The 21,100-nt window shown below is 40.5% G+C and overlaps 1 long non-coding RNA gene across 2 annotated transcripts; it reads right to left on the bottom strand.

Moving 5' to 3' along the window:
• Positions 1–4,571: 4,571 nt before the first annotated feature.
• Positions 4,572–19,485, bottom strand: LOC309540462. Of its 2 annotated transcripts, none has more exons than XR_014223314.1 (4): positions 19,338–19,485; positions 13,030–13,229; positions 11,063–11,263; positions 4,572–7,908 (listed from the first exon to the last, which is right to left on the bottom strand). It is a non-coding gene; the product is annotated as an uncharacterized lncRNA (long non-coding RNA). The 2 variants fall into 2 exon arrangements; XR_014223315.1 differs by lacking the exon at positions 19,338–19,485 and adding an exon at positions 15,410–15,534.
• Positions 19,486–21,100: the final 1,615 nt, after the last annotated feature.

The following is a 21,100-nucleotide window of genomic DNA, read 5'->3' as shown; positions in this document are numbered from 1 at the left end:
CACAACACAGCTGTCTGTCTGCAGTTTCTTATAGTTCTTTCTTTTCTTGCTTTCAAATATTCACACCCTGTTTTAATTTTCCTTTGGCTGCAGTCCCACAAACAAAATAATGTCAGCAAATTTTAATGGGGTTCCCTGGAGTTGTATGCTGCTACCGACATAGATAAAAATGGTCAATGCACAGCATTCTTTTTCCTTCCATAGTCTAGCAGAGGTGTCTGCCTTTCAGTGTAGGGATAATAGTTCTCCTGCGGAATCCATTGTGCTCTCCAAACAAGCAATCAGTGAAAGATGCTGCAAAGAGTTCAGACAATATCCTTTGCTCTCACCAGCCATAGTGGTGAAGGTTCCAAGCACTCAGTTTGCAAAAGGAAGAAAGAACTCGATATAAAACTCACGTTTTTTGAGATGATAATTTTCAATTTCTTCCATATTAAGTCACTTATTGCCTATACTGCCATTCCCACATTAAAAAAAATATTTATTGAAGGTATTAATTTAATAACAAATGGAAAGTTGAACTACATGACTCCTACTAAGTTCAATTTTACTATGGTACAAGACTAAAGCCATGAGTAAAAGTATGAATGACGGGGGGAGCTTGCCTTTTCTCATAGCTATGGATTTCAGCAGCCATCTTATAGGAGATACCATTTTGTTTTCTCAGAATGCCCAAGATGTTTTGTCATTCTGGGATGTTAAAAAAAAAAAGCTGTGGATGAAAGAATCAATCATGTAATATCATTAGGTCTAATAAGGACACATTTTGGTTAGTCTAAACTACGGTTTATGATCCTAGCTTGTCAATAAACCATAGTTTACCACTCCAGTATCTATGCACAAAACATTACAGCATTGCTGGTTTTAAAACATGCTGCCAGGATCCTCGGTGTGGCCACACCGTAGGATGAATGGTGAAGAGAGTATACAAATCCAGTGCTCAGGTTCATGTAAATGATAGCACAGTATGGCATCTGAATTTATTCACCAGGTGGCTAGGTTCCAAAGAGCTGTGTAAGATTTGCATGCCCTCTGGGATTTTAGACTATGAATTGCAGGTGTCCTATATCATCTCATGGCTAGTTTTTTAGAACTCTTTGCCATCAGTGGGTGGTCATGTCTTAGAGAAAGATTTTAAAGGTGCCTTGTGGGTTGTGCATTTCCCCACTCAGTTTGATTTCAAACTATGCAAGCAAAAAAGGGTTATCTGACATCATTGTGACATCAAGTGATTGACAGCTGGGCTGCCCCATCCACCTGTCAAATTTGGCTCCTGTCAGCTAGATGGGGAAGGATGGCAAACCTATGACCTTCCAAATGTAGTAGTCCCAGGCAGCATGGATAATGGTCAGGGATGATGGGAGCTATAGACCAACAAATTCTGGATGGTACCAGGTTGTGGAAGGATGAGGGAGGCAAATGTAGGCATCACTGCTCCCTCTCAGGTTTTTGTCTGACCCTATAAAAAGCCACAGGCTGGCCTGAGTCTTCTTGTGAGAGCCAGTGTGGTGTAGTGGTTAAGAGCGGTAGTCTCGTAATTTGGGGAACCGGGTTCGCGTCTCCGCTCCTCCCCATGCAGCTGCTGGGTGACCTTGGGCCAGTCACACTTCTTTGAAGTCTCTCAGCCCCACTCACCTCACAGGGTGTTTGTTGTGGGGGAGGAAGGGAAAGGAGATTGTTAGCCGCTTTGAGACTCCTGAAGGGGAGTGAAAGGCGGGATATCAAATCCAAACTCTTCTTCTTCTTCTTCTTGATTGACAACTGAAGACCAAGCTGCTACCTCTCTGCCTGTATATGCTTTTCTGTCGAGGTCCAAAGGATAAATTTTGCTTACATTGCTGAAAACTGGTAAAATATGCAGACTAGTGTTTTTTGTTTGTTTGTTAAGTATTCTTTGATTTAAAATACAAACATATGCAAAAATATACAAAATCATTACAATAGAAGTGACGAAAAGTAAAGAAAGAAGAAGCCAAAAAAAGAACAAAAAAGAAAGAAAATGCTATGTACAGAAAAGAAAAATATCTTCTATAATAACACTTAAATAAAAAATCTGGATGTAAAACTTCCAACTGTTCTCATTATACTGTTGGTACTGTGATTTTTTCACACAGTTTTATATTCTTTTATATCATTTCCATCTAATTAAATTAATTTTTATAATGAATGATTTTAGAATGTTGTTTATGTTGTACTTTTGTACTGTTTTATTGTTGTTAGCCGCCCTGAGCCCGGCTTCGGCTGGGGAGGGCGGGATATAAATAAAATTTATTATTATTATTATTATTAATCAATAAAATATTTGTTACCTGTTTTCACTTACAAGTATCATTCAAGTTCTGCTAAAATGGTAGGATTAGTACAATATAGTCTTAAGTAATCCTTAAATATTCTCCATTCTCCATGTATTTTCTGATTTGAGACTCCTCTAACTTTTCTCATCAGTTTTGCTAGTTGTAAATATTCTATCATGAGTATCTGCCAATCTGTTATCGTTTTTAATATTTCACTTTTCCAATTCCTCGCCGCAAGAATTCTCGCTGCTGTAATTGCATACATGAACACTGGTCTTATATATTTTTTAATTTCTAATGGTAGTATACCTAATAGAAAAATCTCTGGGGTTTTTTTAAAGGTAAGTTTGAATAATTTCTTAAATTCGTTGCAGATATTATTCCAGTATTCACCAATAACTGCACAAATCCACCACATGTGATAGTATGACCCCCACATCTTTTTTACATCTCCAACAAGTTGGTGACCTTCTTTTATACATTTTAGCAAGTTTTAAAGCAAGTTTTAAGCCTGTTTGCCAATATATTGGCAAAAATTCTGTAATCACAATTTAAGAGTGATATTGGCCTGTAGTTGGATATTGACTCTGGGTCCCCTCCCAGCTTGGGTATGAGAGTTACGTAAGCTACGAAAAATTGGGTATTTTTCCTTGATTTAGGGTGTTATTCATTATTTCCGTTAGTGGTGCTATTAATATTTCTTCCATTTTTTATAATATTCTGCTAGGAGGCCATCTGGACCAGGTGTTTTACCTATTTTAACTTTCTGGATTGCTTTCCTAGTTTCTATTTCTGATATTGGGGCATCCAACATTTGGACTCTCTCTTTTTTAATCTCTGGGATTTTCTGTTGGCGTAAATAGTCTTCTACTTCTTCTCCTGTAACTACATCTTTTTTGTATAGATCTCCATAGTATTTTTTTAAAAAAATATCATTTTGGAGTCGTTTATACATTTCTCTCCTATTTTTATTCTATTTATTTGTTTTTCGGTTTTTCTCTTCTTGAGTTGCCATGCCAGGTATCTTCCTGGTTTATTGGCAAACTCAAAGTTATTCTGTTTACACATTCTCAGGTTCCACTCCATTTCTTGCTCTATTCTGTAGTTGTCTAATTTCTTTTTTGGTTTTATCATTACTTGGTTGTTTAATTAATTCTTTTTCCTTTTTTCTTTATTTCTTCCAACAGTCCCATTTTTTCCTTTTCCTTTTCTTTTCTAAGTATCGCATTTTGTTTTATGAAATATCCCCTAATAACTGCCTTACTAGCATCCCATATTGTTCTTACATCACTAACTTCATTGTTATTCAATTCAAAATATTCTTTCAATGTTTTTTTTTGCACCCTCTATTATCTTTTCAGGGACGCGGGTGGCACTGTGGGTTAAACCACAGAGTCTAGGACTTGCTGATCAGAAGGTCAGCGGTTCGAATCCCCGCGACGGGGTGAACTCCCGTTGCTCAGTCCCTGCTCCTGCCAACCTAGCAGTTCGAAAGCATGTCAAAGTGCAAGTAGATAAATAGGTACCACTTTGGCGGGAAGCTAAACAGTGTTTCTGTGCGCTGCTCTGGTTCGCCAGAAGCAGTTTAGTCATGCTGGCCACATGACCCAGAAGCTGTACACTGACTCCCTCGGCCAATAAAGCGAGATGAGCGCCGCAACCCCAGAGTCGGTCACGGCTGGACCTAACGGTCAGCGGTCCCTTTACCTTTACCTTTATTATCTTTTCACTTTTCAGTAAAGATTGATTTAATTTCCATCTCCTTATTCCTGTTTCCCAATCTGGTTTTAATCTTAACTGGACCGGCTTATGATCCGAAATTATTTTTGGTAAAATTTGTACCTTATCAATCCTTCTTAGCAGCTCTATGGAAATCCAAATGGCATCTATCCTGCTAGCCAATTTATTTGATTCAGAAAAGTATGTGTAATCTATCTCTAATCTATGCTTATATCTCCAGGAATCCATTAAATCTAGATTTTCAGTCATTTTTACAAACGTGCATGGCAATTTCCCCTGATCTTTATTCCCTCCGGTAATATTTCAAGTAGAGTCTTCTCCCTGACCTTTAATCTTTGTGCACTAGTCCTCTGGGGTTAATTAACGTTTACTGGACCACCATGACTCACGTCAGGTCGTTTTTACAAATAAAATCCAAACCTTTCCCCTTCTCCTCTTAGTCTCTTCTTTAGTGACCCTTTTTCTAGGTTAAGGGGTTAAGAATAAGGGAAATTTTGCCACCGTTTGTACCCCTTCGGGTTTTAGAGGCTTGCTGCCAAGGGTTGTTCACCTCCTTGCGCCTGGGTATACTCCGTTGTCTCACCTCTTGTAGAAGATGCGAGCTCCGGAGGTCCCCTTTTTGACGCTGCAGGATAAGTTCGGTTCTGGGTCACCCCCAGAGCCTTTGGGGGGTCATGTAGCCTCCGTGTTGCCCCCTAAATCACCCTCTGGCAGCTACTTTTGCCGCAGAGACTCCGCGAGGCATACCCGAAGAGGAAGGCGGAAAAACCGGAAGTCAAATATGCAGACTAGTGATTAAATACATTTCAAGTTACTGTCCTGAGATGTAAATAGAATGTTCACACATCAGCTACATGTTAAGAAGCTGCCTGAATCTGCTTATAGATGTGTTAACAGGGACAGGGAACCCAAAACCCTAAGCTGCTGCAGTCCCATCAGCCCCATCCAGCATGGCCAGTCATCAGGGAATTATGGCTTAGCAAGATCTGGACAGCCACAGCTTTCCTCATCCCTGCCTTATTATTTTTGAAGGAGAATATCATTGAGGCCAGTCTGAAATGGGTATTGCAATGGATTTTTTTTAGATTTCATGTCTTCCAGATGCCCAACTGGTTACCTTCAATCAAATATTGGTAACATTGTTTTGTTTTGTTTTTAAAAAAACCTCAGTGTGCAAGAAAATGTTTTGTAATAAGAAGCAGCTACCTGAAGAAAAAAAAGAAAATGTTTTGGCACATAAGCCACATTTCTGAGTTAAAGGGTTTTGGATTGCATAATACCAGAAGCAACTTTTTACTTTTATTTATGAAACTGTGCCACTGACTCAAAATCTGAAAGATGAATACGGAGTAAACCCCCTAAAGCAAAGAATGTGTGATTTATTTCCATGGGGATAAGCAGCCCAAGGTTTTGTTCCTGTGTTAATGCAGAGATAGCTTTTGCTGAATAAACATCTTCCCTAGTATGTGCAATATCTATGAAAAGCCATTGTTTAAACAAAAATTAATGCAGTTGCAGCATTTTAATAGTTTAAGATTGCAAATCCCTTTTGATATCTTTAAATTAGGTGCCACATGACGTTGCTATCTGGGAATTAAAGAAAGCAAATTAAACTACACTGTAAAGCAGGAAAACATGAAAGAGGAAAAGATTATGGGAAGGGGTTTGTCAGTCTGGTTCAACTGCTACCAGTAATAATGATAATATTTACTATTTCTATAGTGCTTCAAAGTGCAGTACATTAATGATCTCACAGCACAGTCTTGTGTACATTTGCTTGAGAGAAAGTGCCATTAAATTCATTGGGGCTGACTTCGGGGTAAGCATGCATAGGATCATGCTGCTCATAATGCTTCCAGAATTCCTGTAAGGTTGGCAAGAACTTTTGTCCCATTGTGCAGATTGGGGAGAGATCAATGGCACCAAAGGAAAGCGGTTTGCCCAAGACCACAGAGCGAGCTTATAGCTATTGCAAAGTTTAAAACAGAGACTTGTTGCCAGGCAGCTGTTGAGGCCTCAATGTCCTGGCAAGTCCCACTGCTGAAGGTGGCTGGGTCCAGCGGCTGTCACTTCCCCCACAATGGCCTGGAGCACTTCAGCAGGTAGTTCGAGAGCCATTACTGGGTTAAGGCATGATCCAAGGTGGGTGGCAACAGCATCATTTCCACCATGCAAACATATGCTGGTTTGGATAACAGTGGGTCCCAGGTCTGAAAGGGCTGAAGACTATGGTCCTAGAGGCATCCTAATTTAGAGGCATTGAAATGGTAACAGCCAGTTTACAGGTAATGCTATCTAAGCCAGGGCATGCCCAAGAATGTTCAAGGGAGCACACCAGAAATCACTTTTCCAAGAGCACCCGTGCATCTGGAGCCAGCCCCGCCTTGAAGCTCTTGGCAAACCCCCCTATAAGTAACTACTTTGTGCCAGCAACCACATCACAAAGCCTTTTAGAAGAAAGCCACGGCACTTTAGACCAGTGAGGAGAGAAAAACCCTTCATGTTCTGGAACTTAATAGGCAGGGTTATTGTATTGTGATGGATATCAGGAATTTAGATGGGCTAGAGGAGATGTGGCAATTGCGGAGGGAGAGCTTTGACATATGAGCTGAAGATTGGGACTATTTAACGAGTCTCCTTTAGCCCACCTCCGTGATTTATTGAAAGAGCTAATCTGAATGCAGAACAGGCGCTGGCTTTTATGAGATGTGTTGACCTTCAGAGTTAGGTGATCAGGCTAACACGGAAAAGTGTACCAGAGCAGCCAAATGCAATAGATACACTGTGGTACTAAAATATCAAGCTCCTAAGAAGTGCACAGATAGCTTTGATGGACAAAAAATATGGGTTTTGTCCAGTTTTTTAGACATTTGCCTTTGCGTTTCTCAGCCATCAATTGTGTCCTCTTTCCTTTTGCTTCTTCTCTTCATGGTTATTCAGTACCATGGAAATGTTGCTCACCTAGATAAATTTCAGGGCATCAGCAGTTTGGCAATCTGGCTGGTGACAGATTAGATTCCCGAGAGCTTTGTGGTTTTCGGCTTCCTGATAACCTGAGGGAGGTTTCTGTGGGAGCTCTTCCAGGGGCTTATGCAGTTGGCAGTGTATCTCTGGTTTGCCGTATAATTTTTCATGCCTGTGCTTTGAGCCTTGCAGCACTTCCTGCTTAATGCCAATTCCTTTCCTCTGATGTGGGTAGACAATTTCACAGCTTCTGTCAAGCTGGTTCCTAGCTCAGGGCAACTCACCCCATGCTTTGTAAACAAAAGGCTCATTATATCAGCGTATCCTGAAACTCAGCTTGACACTCCCACAACACTCTTGGGGTGAAGTCCTGGCTCCGCTGGAGCTGATAAGAGCTTTAACCACAATTTCAAAGGAATCCATATTTCATCCATAATATTTGATGCCGTTATTACATGCTGCAGGTGTGCTGAGAAGGGACCACACCATCAAGATCTGTAGTGCCCCAAGCTAGTCGCTGTGCTGGATCCCCAACAGCTGGCACATTCTGTTCCTAATTCACAGGGAAGGTGATTGCAAACAGATGTTACCCCTATGGCACTTTTACCTAGATGACAGCAATCTCCAACTGGATTTTCCTGTGGGATTGTGTTCAATATATTCAATGCTACAAGGACTCATTTGAGTCAAATGAGGATATTGGCAAAGCAGTTTTGTGCTGCATTGTTTTGTTTTTTAAAAAATTATCCCAAAGGCAATGATACTGCTGTTAAGGAGAATCATGTAAGATCAAAGTGAGTCTTTGGTAACATAAGGACTCTTCTTCATTTCTCCATTGTCAATGGAACCCAGAAGAACAAATGTTTTTCATCCTAAGGACTGCGTTTTCTCATGGACAATCTTTCAGAGGCTGCAGAGGGATAGAGAGGCACAAAATCTTAATGAATGGGGAAGGGTAGCAGAGGCAAAAACAAGTAGGTCAGTGGTTCTTATCATTGTATAGTAGGCAACATTTCAGCCACACAGAAGTTTATTTTCTATTGCAGGAACATATTGGGCTCTCCCCCTACCTAATGTGCCTGATTGGGTCAGATGCATTTATTAAACTCCTGTCAATTGACAATTTGTACAGTTATCCCTCAAATATGGCATTGCATCTACCAGTACATATTTCTGTCCTACAAATATACTTAGACTGAGGCTCCCACCTTGCACTGCAAATTAATTGCATTAATTCAGATTGTATCCCTACATATATGCTAAGAGCAAAATATTTACATAGCTTCCTGCTTTAAGACTGAAGAGGAGATTTAAGTTTACATAATAACATTTTGTTTTTAAGGTTGAATCTTAACCCTGCCTTGATTATTTTGGTGTTGGCAAAGGTGCTAAGGTCTGCTTTACCATCTGATGAATAATTTCAGTCCTCCCACAAAGAATAAGGTCCATAGTCTATGATAGGCAAGACTGCTGGGAAGGAACAAAAACCATTCACCACCAATAATGTGAAGTCATTAGAGCCCAGGAGCAAGTTTACTTCCATGTCAGGGCCCTTGTTCAGAATACACCTTTACATTTCCCCAGATATTTGAATACGAATAGAAAGGACTGTATTTTGGAGTGGGCCCACACTTCTGCCTTTGACACTTGATAGGCTTGTTGACCCTGGATGGAAGTGGAATTCACAGAATGCCACAATGGCCAGACAGAACCCCAAGAGAAGCAGAACACTTTGCCGGGGTCCATGTAGCAGACAGAACCCTTTTGCTGGTTCCAAAATGGAAACTTTTTCCAATTTTAAGCGCGCCTTAAAAAGAAACCTTAACTTTCAGTCTTCTTGATACAATCATAAGGCAGGCATGTTATTTGAATGCCACATTCAATATTCTGTGGCATATTCCCCCCCCCAAAAAAAATGCTAACTTCAATGCCGTGTGTAATGACGAAAGCCATTTCAAACCATTAATTTAGCTTACCTGATATTTTTCTTTTCCTAAGCAAATTTGGACTAGGTAAATTCACCTGCAAAAACCTTTCCAAAATGCACATTGGTTCCAGAGGGAGGGCAGAAGGAGTTTGAAAAGCACCCGAGGGTCTGACAGCTGTTAGTTAGCTGTTACAACCCTTCTGCTCTTACCTTCCTTTTGCAAGCGTATTTTCCATTCCTGGATTAAGCTGTAACTACTTCACATGCCTTTTATTTACACAACACTGCCCCATTTCTACAGTTCCCAGTTGCAGGCATAATATGGTGGGAGCCACTAAATGCCCTGAACAATGCTCCCAAGGGTCCCTTAACCCACTGGCGGGTCTTACTGTGCCATTTGGTGGTCATTATTCCTTAAAAAAATAAAAATAAAATACAAACAACCTTTTAAAAAGAATGATTTTGCAAGCAATGGTAATTAGAAGTTTGTTGTGATTTCACTTATCACACATAGCTTGACACTGTAGCATATTATTGCTTAAAGATAGGGAATTCTGGTTTTAGTTCTAGCTATCTTGGTATCTCAGGAAACTACATGATGTCATAATATTAAACAGTGAAATCTGAAGAACAATAAAGTCATTTAGATGGATCCCCACTCTGAATAGTAATGGATGATTTTTTGCTTTCTTGGGCACTTTACCTCTCTGGAAAGCAGGGTGAAATCAATTATTTCAGCACTATAAAGACAAGGGTTGTGTCCCAGACCACAATCACAAAGCAGGCACATTTTAATACCCAGAACGACCATCTGGATCATGTTGACTTTTGTTCTCTCTTTTTTACCATGGCAAAAGGGGTAAATGAAACCCAATTCCTGACTGCTGATGTCATGGGGATTCCTTCAGTCAGGCAACAGCTGGAATCCCCAATCCCAGAGCATTTATAATTTTTAGAAAATGTTACAGATGTTTTGTGTAAAGAATCACTCTAATATACATTAACATTACCACGCTGTCTGGGTAAGAAAGAAAAAGAGCAATTAAGAGGCCAACTGGCTGATCCACAACCCAGTTAAGCTGAAGCTCTTAGCTTTAAATTAATTCAGATCGATTGGCTTTAGCAGTATTAAACTGGCCCACATCCAAATACTTCTGCTTGATTGTGTTGGGGATTGGATTGAGTGTGTAATGCAATTGAATGCAATGACTACCGGCTATCAAAGAAAAGTGACTAGGAAATGTCTCAAGGTAGGCTCTGGTTATAGACTCATAAATGTCAGGTTGCCAGGTGTCCCCCTAAAAATTATTTTCAGATTTTTATATCATGCTGTTACATGAGAATAAAAGTTATGGAGCTTAACTAACACACAATCAAGGGATAGCTAGAGGCTGTCCCCTATCATTGCCCATTGACTGACATCCAAGATTGTCTGTGCTACCTAGCACCAGGCAAGGGGACGACGGAATGGGTGGAGGAACAGCTTATGGAAACAGAAGGGAGGGCTTGATAACCAATTGCAAAGCTGAGCTTATATGTGTGTACTGCAGTCTGAAACTTCCAAGCATTTACGTTTTAGATGCTGGGTTTTGGAGATATTAAAAGCAAACTAAATTCCTTTGCCAGATGGATTTTCTAAGCACCAACAGCCTTAACAGAAAATCCTCTGGATTTGAGATGCGTTCAGAAAGAGTTAAACACTGTGATGAAACAACAAAGAGATGCAGAACCTTTTCATGACAACTCATTCAATATCACATTTGCTTCAGAGGTTTTTGAACCATCTGTTGTAAACAGCTCATTATACAGAGCTGTGACGAATATATTTAGGATAGAAGAGAAAATACTGATGGTCAATCTCTTTAAAGTGCAAAAATCTCATTCCTGGAAGTGAAAGAACAATGTGTCTTGGGATCATGGAAGATGATTTTGACTTGCTTATACCTACTATACCAAGAGAGTTGAAAATAACTTTTGTCATTCAAAGCCTTTAGTTTAGGAGGTATGTAAATGTGGCCATTAATCACTGGGCTAAACTTGTTCAGTCATAAATTGAACAATAGAACTACAAATAGAAATAGCACACAGTTTTCTTATTTCCATGTTCCAAAGTGAAGATCGTAGTTTCATAACTTACAACATCACACTGAGACAGTTTCAAGGTTGGTTCAGAGTGAAATCTGGCTCACAAAAACCAACATCTGGAATTGGAGCTGCTGATATGAGTGCTTGATTCTTCAAAGGCTTGCAGTGAATTCTGGTTGCATATGAATTAACCTGCAGTCCAGTGGCCAAACCTCACTCTTCTGGGCTGCTACAACAGATTTTGTACCTGGGACTGGGGGTAGAATGAAAAAAAAAAAGCAGTATAACCACATTATCTAAGAGAAATGCTTCGTTTTCATTCAATGCTTCATTTCCACTCCCCCGGTCATGATGCAGATTGGTAGGGGGGAAATTCAATTCAGTTCACATTTAAAGGCAAATCTGCTTAATTCACAGTAACAAAAACAGTAGTCAAACTGAAACATTTCTCCAGATAGTTCTCCACGCAAGTGGTACAAAACTGCATATAGTGAGGTAAAGTGTGCATAAAAATGCAGAATTATGGGGAACTGCTTTGCAAAAATGTGGCACATTGAGCAAAATTTCATACAAAAATATGCATATTCAGAACAGTTCACACCAAAAAAGCAGATTCATTTTCATGTGGACTTAAAAAAAAAAAAGCAAACTGATATGGAAATGTGGGAACTAGAAAAATGAGAAACTGAGATTGTAAGATTTGCCTATCACTAGTCAGCCCAGGTTACAAAGTGACTTCTATAGGAAGGGAACTGGAGGTTATTTCCCCTGCCCCTCCCATGAGAAGTGCTTTCTCCAAGACGGTAAGCAAGGTTGGAGAAATGAGAAAAGACACTTGCCCATTGTGTATTTCTTTTAAACTTTTGAGATGATCATTCTAGATTTTATTAGAAACTAAACTGAAAAAGAAGCAGACATAAAGCCATAAAAAAGAACCTTGCTGGATTATGGCAAAGGTCTAGTATCTCAGCAATATTACATGTTCCATCATACGAATGTGTGATTTGCATAAGGGATGCCTTACTGAAACTTCAAACATGGGGTCAGGAACTTTGGTCAGTAAGGATTCTTGACACTGTGAATGCCAATTATCTGGGCATTCACCCAGCACATACAGTGTTATCAAGGGTACTTGCTGCCCTACACATTGCACCTTGCCCTTTTATGACAGAATTTGTCTTTAGATATAGATACATGCAACATCTGTGGGGATGCTGAAACATCAGAGCAGATGTAGGTAATTTTGAGGATGTTGAAAGGTCCACCTGTATGGAATGATTTTCCCCAATCCATTTCTGTTCCTTAAAAACAAAACTGAAAAGGTGCCTTTAACACACATCGAAAAGGCCAGCAATTATTTTAGACCTTTATAACAATGTTCAACACCTGGAAGAATTTGGTCTTTTAAGCTTTGTGGAAAATGTTTTCACACTTAGCACAGTTTTTCCTCTCTTAACTCCGCCCCTGCCCCCCAAAACTCCAGAGTAGTCTGGGAATCATTAAGGAGCTAATGCTTTCATCAAACCCATAAGCAACGGGGAGATTCTACAGTAAATCAACTTAATTCACAGGAGGTTTCAACAAAGCTCATTTTCACTCATCCCGGGCACAGGGAATAAATCTTGAGTACCTTTGAAAGGGACCTATGTTTAAGCCCAAGGCTTCTGTCTCAGGACTGGATTTAAAACAATAAGAGAGGCCTTGCCAGATCCCCTAAATTCCAGTGTCATTTTGGAGCTTGACAATACTTCAGCATGCAAGAGTTACTTTATGTCAGCTGAACTGTGGGTCAGCAACAACTCTATGAACAGCGAATATAGGCTAGAGAGAGTTCTATGAGGAGGTGGAAGAGAAAGAGAGAAGCAGTGTAGCATAGTGGTTAGAAAGTTTAATACCTGGTGTCATTGGGTGAGCTTGGGCTAGCCACTGTCTCTTAGCCTAGCCTGTATACAAGGTCAGCCCATCCCGCTTTGGCACTTGAGACGAAACAGGAAAGTGCTTCCACAAAGTCTCACTTACCAGGGTCATATGACAGTGGCTTCTGGTGATATGCTACAGAACTCTTGCGGCCATGCTACTACCCCAGTGCTGTCCAGCAGGATTCTGCTGCCTGAGGCAGCTGCTTCAGTCTGCCTCATGGGAAGGCCGGCCCTGCCTATCTCACATAGTTGTTGCCAGGATATAATAGGGAGGTGAGTCATGTATGCCATCTTGAGCTCCTTGGAGAAAAGGAAGGATAGAAATCTAGTAAATTAATACAGAAGGAGAATAAGAATACTGGATGAGTCAGCTTCTACATTAGAAAAACTGGGAGTTCTTGAGCTTCCATTAATTTTGAATGAATCGGGAAACTTTCTTTGACTCTAGCCAAGGATGAACTAATTTAAACATCTTAATTTCTTAATTATCTCTAGAATTATTTAATGACTTTAAAGGCAATTAACATTATAGTTTGACTTTAATTGTAGATCATTTGGTAATTTGTTCTGTAACCTCCACTTATATTTACAAGGTACACTGCATACTTTCTGACTATGTGAAGTGAACTATTGCTATGTACACCACATCTGTAACGACTTATGAAGTGTTTCTTCCCCTTGCATTTATTTGGATGGTAGAATGCCAGTCTCTTTAAGCTTTTGTACATGGTCTTACTTATGTTTCTTTTTCTTAAATATTAATCTTGCTTCATTAGTTTAAACTTTAAAAATTAAAGAAATGTTTTTAATAGTGGGGTGAAGTTCAAAATTTTTGGAATTCCTCCCTGCAGGTTTGTGGCATTCAGTGGCACTGTAAAGTCCACAATGTGAATTTGGCTGAAACTTCAGTAGTAATTAGGAATGAGAGAGAAATTGGCATGGTCTGCTTTTCAGAGCAGACTGACCCAGTTTGATGTTCCTGAACATACTTGCAGACCGAAACATAACTATCCATCAGATCGCACATTTCCTGGATTTTGCACTGGCATTTCAGCCCCCCAAAATGTGCACAAATTTAACACATTTAGTGTTTTAAAATGCGTACAGAATGCATGTTTTAGGGAAAGGGTCATGCATACAGTGGATGAGTGGGGGAGAGAGTACACCTAAAGCCCACATACTGAGCCCAGCAAGCAAAGTGGAGAGCTTAAAATCCTTTTTCACACCAAATAACCCAAATGAACCCAGCACAAAAAAGTTTTTAAGCTCTTTGCATTGCTTAGGGGCAAGGCCATCTCAGCGCACTAGCATTGGAAGGCAGGGATGCTCATGCAAGATCTCATGGGAACTCAGATGGCCCTGAGAGATCTCATGAGAGAACCATCATGCTGGGTGTGTCTTGTCCCTAAGCAAGGCAGAAAGCTTAAATGCTTTTTGTGCTCCCACCTGCCCAACTCATGGTAGAAAGCTTAGAAGCTCTTTATACATTGGGTAACTCCAAGCAGATCTGGAGCAAAAGGAGGTTTTATCTCTTTGCATTGCTTGGATTTGACTTTCACATTTTCAGCCAGTCTCCCTTCAGCAATGTTGGCATCTGTCCGTCTTGAGAGACAACAGAAGCGTGTGCCACTGAGGGTAAAGTCAAGCCATTGGAGCTTTATGGTGCTTGCTGGGGCTGTAGAGACAAATACAGGAGAGACATGTTTTATTGCAGCTGGGGCAGACAAAGCCTTCCAGTTTTGCTGTACCACAGAGTTTCTTCTCCTGCGCTCCTCCCAACAGTAATTCTCCTCTGGTCACTGCTGTGGATATACATGACCTGGCACTGTCGTTGTTTGCAAGGGATTCCCTCATGATAGAGTTATCGTTGAAATCACACAGGTTAAATGCATGTAAGATGTAATTGTACTGTATGAAATTGTTGTTAATTGGGGCTGGGATTCCATCTGGAAGTGCCCAGAGGTTAACAAAAGATAGAAAACAAATGAATCACTCAAGATGATAAGATCATGTCAGATTCACATGCAAAGCAAATATTAACTAAAGGAATATAGCCTTTTTGCTAGGTTCTTGCCAGTCAATAATGAAAAACACTTGTCTACCTGTGTAGGCAAGACCAAAGAAGGCACAATGAATAATGTGGCTTGCCTATTTTTAAGGGTTATTTATTTCTACTCAGAACAGAGTATTGAAGGATGATTTATAGCATGTGCTCATTTTGACCCAACAGCAGTTGTTGCTTCAGTTTAAACTCTTCTGCAACCATGCTACAACATTCTTACCCAATCACTAATTCAAACTAGTTCATGGTGCACTGTCCCTTTTAAAGCAATGACCTCTTGCATTGCACAAATGCCAGGAAATTCTGTGTATGGCAGGTCAGAATCTCTGTTTTTGTTTTGTTGTAAAAAACACACACAAAACACCTTTGCACTTAACTTAAGCAAAATTAACATCTCTGAATTAACTAAATAACTTACCTTACACAAAAGGATTTTTGTTGACACACAGGGGCACATAGTACTTGCTCTCTCATCCCCTTCCAGTTGTAAGTCTGTCCTCAATTGGCAAAGGACGTAGCAGCTGCCTTGCTTAATCTAACACTCTGTGGACATTTCATATTCTTTTAAAGCAAGGTCATTTCTTTCTCGTTCTCTTTGGCTGCAGCAGTCTGTCTCCTTTTTCCCCCATCTAAGAATCTCATCGGTTCCTTTAGGCAAAACAATTTGAACTTAATAAACTCTTAGCTTCTCTAAGAATACCAGTTTTCAGATACTAAGGAGTATCTGGTTTATGCAAAAAGTAAGGGTTTTAAAAATAAAGAAATGGACATTCTTAGATTGTCAGACTGTACTGTCTAACAAGCATGATGAGGCGAGAAAAAGAATCTTGGAATTTAGCAGATTCAGCCTTGCATACTCCTAATGTTATTGATGTGAGAGACAGTGATAGCTGTAACTCAAACTTAATTGCCATCCAGCTGCTTATGAATAAAAGATCAACAAACCTTTTTTCTTCTCTCTCCAATTTAGCATCCCAAATTATTGCATTATGGTTGTGTCCAATGGTAGTCCTACTCAGAGTAGACTCACAGAAATTAGTACACATAAGTTAGTTTCACCCATTAATTTCAACAGGTGTAGTACTGGCATTGGCTATAACCCTATGTCTATAAAATGGGGGGAATCATCACAAACGTGTATTTTTTTTCACCCCCCTTCAAAATATGCATTTAAATAAGATGCTGGTATAATACAGAGTATTTTTGATAGTTGCTCTGAGTTTATGTTATCTGGGAACTACGTCTTTCTCCTGCAGGCCCACCACAGCCTTAGCTTGAACCAATGATAGGCAATAGTGTGACATATTTCTATTTAGAAGGTTGCCAGAAGGAAATAAGGGATAGAAATACTTACTGGGAACACATGCCCAGGTGTATAGTATTAGAGGTGGAATTATGGGTCATTGTCCAATAATGGCAAGGTTGGTTTAGTCATGGAAAACCATTCAGGTGGGCCAGAAGTTCTCTTGGATAAAAAAATAATAATCATTTGAATTAATTGTCTCTTAGTGTTTATTGTTTTATTTGCCTAAAAGTTGAAGGTGCTCATCTCCTGTACACCTGTAGTGTACTGCCTCTGCTTCCTGAGTCAGATCCACCTCACTCAGAGGTGTGGGATTAGACTATGAAAAGGTCTTAAAGAGGTTTCACATTAGGGCTTCCACAGCCATTCTCTAGTACCCTACCATCTGTGATACAGAACTCTGGTTCCTTTTAACCAGGGCTTTTTTCCCCAAGGGGAACTCACAGGAACTCAGTTCCAGCACCTCTCAGGTGGGAGCTATTGCCATTCTAAGAGAGCGAGGGAAGTGTTCATGGTGAGTTCTGGCACCTCTTTTTCTAGCAAAATAGCGCTGCTTTTAACCAAATAGAAAACCAACCAGTTTTTCATAGCCTCACCTCTCCCTCCTCATCTGCTCAAACAGAAGCCTGACTCCTGGCCTGTCTTTGACTGTGCCACCTGCCTCTAGCCCCTTACACCCCAGCAGCCTGCCTCTGAGCCTTGCCAAGCCCTGGCAATGATTCACTGACAGCAAGCATAAACCTTCATTTTAAGTTGTTATGAATAAAAGGAATCCACACATTGCTCCAGTGCTTACAAGCATTTACAACAGGGACCCTGTGATGGGAGGTTGTCTGGGCCATAATAGCCAGTGACAGAATATTACCTTCCCTAAACACCCCTTTGCCACATTATCCCCCAATCAACAAACATCCCTTTAACTCAGCAGACGATAATGGCACTCTCAGAGGCATTCTGGCCTACCTTTTGGGAACTATCATGTTGTTCCTCAATGCCAGTTTCACACATACTGTGAATCCTCTCTTGCAAAATCCAGAATGCCTTTAAAATGAGGACAGACCTAGAGGGAAATTTCTGTACTAAACTAGGAAACGGAAGTCTGTGTGGAAGAAATGAGCAGCAGATGGATGGTCTATTATGCATTTCTCATTTGGGGCACTGCATGCAATGGAGTTAATAAGAGAGTTTAATAAAGATAATAGGATGGGTATGCTATTATCTCCTGGAAGAACTTATGTCCTTTTAATTTCCCAGAGTCTCTTCTACCTCTCTTGTGACATGATTGTTTGCTGACACCACAAAGCAACAATCCTATTATCTCAACATCATTGCAATCACTGGCAAATTACCTGGTGCTGTAAAATAACTTTTTGAAAAGTTAATTCCATATATTCAATCCAGCAGTAGCCCATATCAGTTCTTCCCGTACAACCCTGCAGAAGTAAAGCTTTTCTGTTCTCTGCACAAGTAAAATCTCTGCTTCATATCCTAGCATCTCCCTTATGTTATCTCAATAAACAACTTCTAATATTTGGTCAGGGGTAGGCTGACAAGGAGATCTATTGGTAGATTTCTAGATGACTTGCAATAGATCTCCAAGCACTTATCTTATCCCCAGTTGTTTAGCAACACAACAGCCACAAAGCATCTTGCCCTGCACTTTAGGCTGCTGGAGTGGGGGAAAACAAGGAATAGATTTTGGGGTGACAGGATTAGGAGCTTGCTTCTGTCATTGAAATCACATTTCTGGGCTCTGCACCTGCCCAGAGGCAATGTGCTACTTGTTTTCTTCCACCACACTCCCACCAATCTGACCACCATTTTGTATCTATTTTCAGTTGACAGAGCTCATTACTAGCTTAAAACATTGCTAGGTCATTCTTTTCCTGAATCTGGATTGAAACTAGTTAGTGGTGTTTGGACATAAAAAGCACCCCCCAAATTTTATAAGAAACAACAGGACACACACAGGATAGATTTGGCTTGTAGCTTACATCATGTGTACATCTCTTCCCAAACCAGTGACTGGAGTGCACTAGAGTTAAGTAGATATTACAAGCTTGAAGTCTGCCCATCCCTGAAAGAAATCATGAATGGTCTTCAGATGTTGTAGTCAACAAATCCCATAATCCCTGACTCATGGTGACATCATGATGGCTCATGGTGATGGAAATTGGATGGCTGCAGGTTCCCCACCCAGAATAGGGTAAGCTGAAGCTGGGAGACAGTGACTTTGTCAAGAAAAGGGACTAAAGTCCTGCTCAGACAACAATTATGTGTAAAATGGAGAGGTAGGATTGGACCCACTGGTCTCACCTCTTGACCTTTGCACACTGATCAGGTCTGATGAGCTGTGTTTACACCAAAAAAGTTTATATTAACATAGGATCTGTTCACAAAATCCAATCAATATTCAGTCTTGTACTCTTTGCATTGATTTGTAAGAACATAAGAAGAACTTGCTGGATCAAGCCAATGACCCATCTATATGATTGTTTTCTGAATGGGGCTCTGGCGAATTCATTACTGAAGTGAAATTTGAATGGAAGAAGTCCTGGTTGGTGCTCTTAACCACTACACTAACTTCCTATAATCTCTGACTATTTGCGCAGACAACTTTCATAATTTGTACTGGCTAACATATATAGATGTCAAATGATGTTTATCTCTTCCCCTATGGTCATGTGAATTGGCCCCTCCTGATTCCAGGGATAACTATGTAGCTGAGGTCAAAATGGTAGCCCTCGGATGGCACTGGCAGAGGCAGGCTGCAAAAAGCCAGTCATACAAGAGAGCAGAGCTGCATTTCCTCATGAGTAGGAGTGATCCTTCTGGCCTAGTTCTGGCTCTTGATGAGTGTCTACAAAGCACCAGACACACTGCAATCAGAGCACTAACATTAGCTCAGACAGGATGAATGAGTCAAGGATACTGAAGGAAATGGGGAAGATCTGCCACTTCCCAGTTGCTGACCACTATTTGCGAAAAGAAACAAGAACAGTTTAATTTGGATTTAGCAACTGAACCCTCCCCTGTGACTTACTGAAAAAGAAGAAGGGCTTAGCTGCGGAAGGGAAGACTTGTGAGATTCCGGCTGTAGCAGAAGCCTCTCCAGAACCATCCTTTTCAAATGACAGGGCCTTTTCCTGCTGCCTTTGATTTTCTGTGTCCACACTGTCAAGAAAAGAGTGTGTGCTAACCACCAAGGCTGCAGTAACAATTATGCTGTCTTCTTTCCTTTATAGCGGGCTCTTGGACTGGATTAACACCCTAGGTCAACACATAAAACCAAAAATAGAACCATTATAACAGGTCCCATTTATCTGGGTTGGCGTAGTGGCTGCATGGAGAAATAAAAAAACAAAGAGAGCTCAGCTGGTTGACCTGGGTCAGCCCTAAAAATAGATGCTTCTCTTCCAGAGCACACTTTAGCTTAAGTAAGAACACTTAACGGGACATTTGGTGTGAAAGGATGGAGTCTGCAGGCCAATGAGCAACATGGGACATAGCCATTTTTTAACTCAGGTCCCTAAGCAATATAAAAATGTCATGTGATTTTGGGCTCCTTATACTAATAAAAGAATAATTGGGGAGGGGGAAGCAATTCCCTGGCTCCAGCCAGTGCTGGCCAAAGGCATTTTGTTGCCTGAAGTACAGTTCAAATCTCTCTCTCCCTGACTAGGGCAAACACTTCAAAAAGGCTTGCTTGCTCATTCAGGCACCAATTTCTGCCTTATCTATTACCCTCTCATGGTGCTGCCTGAAGCAAGTCACCTGATTCTGCTGTACAGTCCAGGCAAAGACTTTGATGTAAGCTGCTGAGGTGGGTTTCAAAACAAAGCCTCCAGTAGCCAATCTCCAGTATCAGCTAGAGGCCTGTGGGAAACCCTAAAAACAGGATCTGAGCACAAGAGCACTTCACCCATTTGTGATTCCCAACAACTGGTATTCGGAGGCATACTGCCTTGTCCTCCATGGATTTTTCAAATCATCTTTTAAAAACATCCATGTCTGCGGCCATCACTATCATTTGTGGAAGCAAATTTGATAGTGAAAAAGTACCGTAGGTACTTTTCAAAGTACATTCAAAATTACATTCAGTTTCAATGGACATTCCTGAGAGAGGAAGAAAATATATCCATTTTCTCCAACACCATGTATAATTTTATACACCTTTAACAACCCTCCCTGAACTCACATTTTCTCTGAACTAAAAAGCCTGAAATGCACTCTTTCCTCATAGGGGAGTTGTTCCATCCTTGCTTTTTTTTGCAGCTGTCACACACTGTGCTGACATCTAAGTACACAATGTCAACAGGATCACCTCTTGTCTATATGCTTGTTGACGCTCTCAAATAACTCTAATCGGTTAGGGAGACAGGACTTTCCCTTGCAAAAGCCTTGTCGGTTCTGCTTCCGTCAGACTGGGTCTTCTATACGCATGGCTATTTTATCTTTAACAATACTTTTCACTGGTTCTTCCAGTACAGACATTAAGCTAACTAGCCTGTATTTTCAATGATTCCCCCTGGTGTTACCATTGGCCACTTTCCAGTCCTCAGGTATGGGGGCTGACCTAAGGGACAAAGTGACAGATTTTTGTTAGAAGACCAGAAATTCCACATTTGAGTTCTTTCAGAACTCTTGGGTAGATGCTATTCAGAAATGTCAATTTGTCAGTTTCTATTTTGTCAATAAGGCCTAGGACTTTGCCTCTTGTCACAGTTCCTCAGACTCCCTTCCTGCAAAAGTTAGTTCAGGAATAGGTATCTTCTGTATATCTTTCACTGTGAAGACAGATGCAAA

Source organism: Podarcis vaucheri, assembly GCF_965113315.1.
Source record: "Podarcis vaucheri genome assembly, chromosome: 9".
Lineage (NCBI taxonomy): Eukaryota > Metazoa > Chordata > Lepidosauria > Squamata > Lacertidae > Podarcis > Podarcis vaucheri.
Note: the sequence above shows the minus strand (reverse complement) of the source record. Positions and strands in the feature narration are given on the sequence as shown.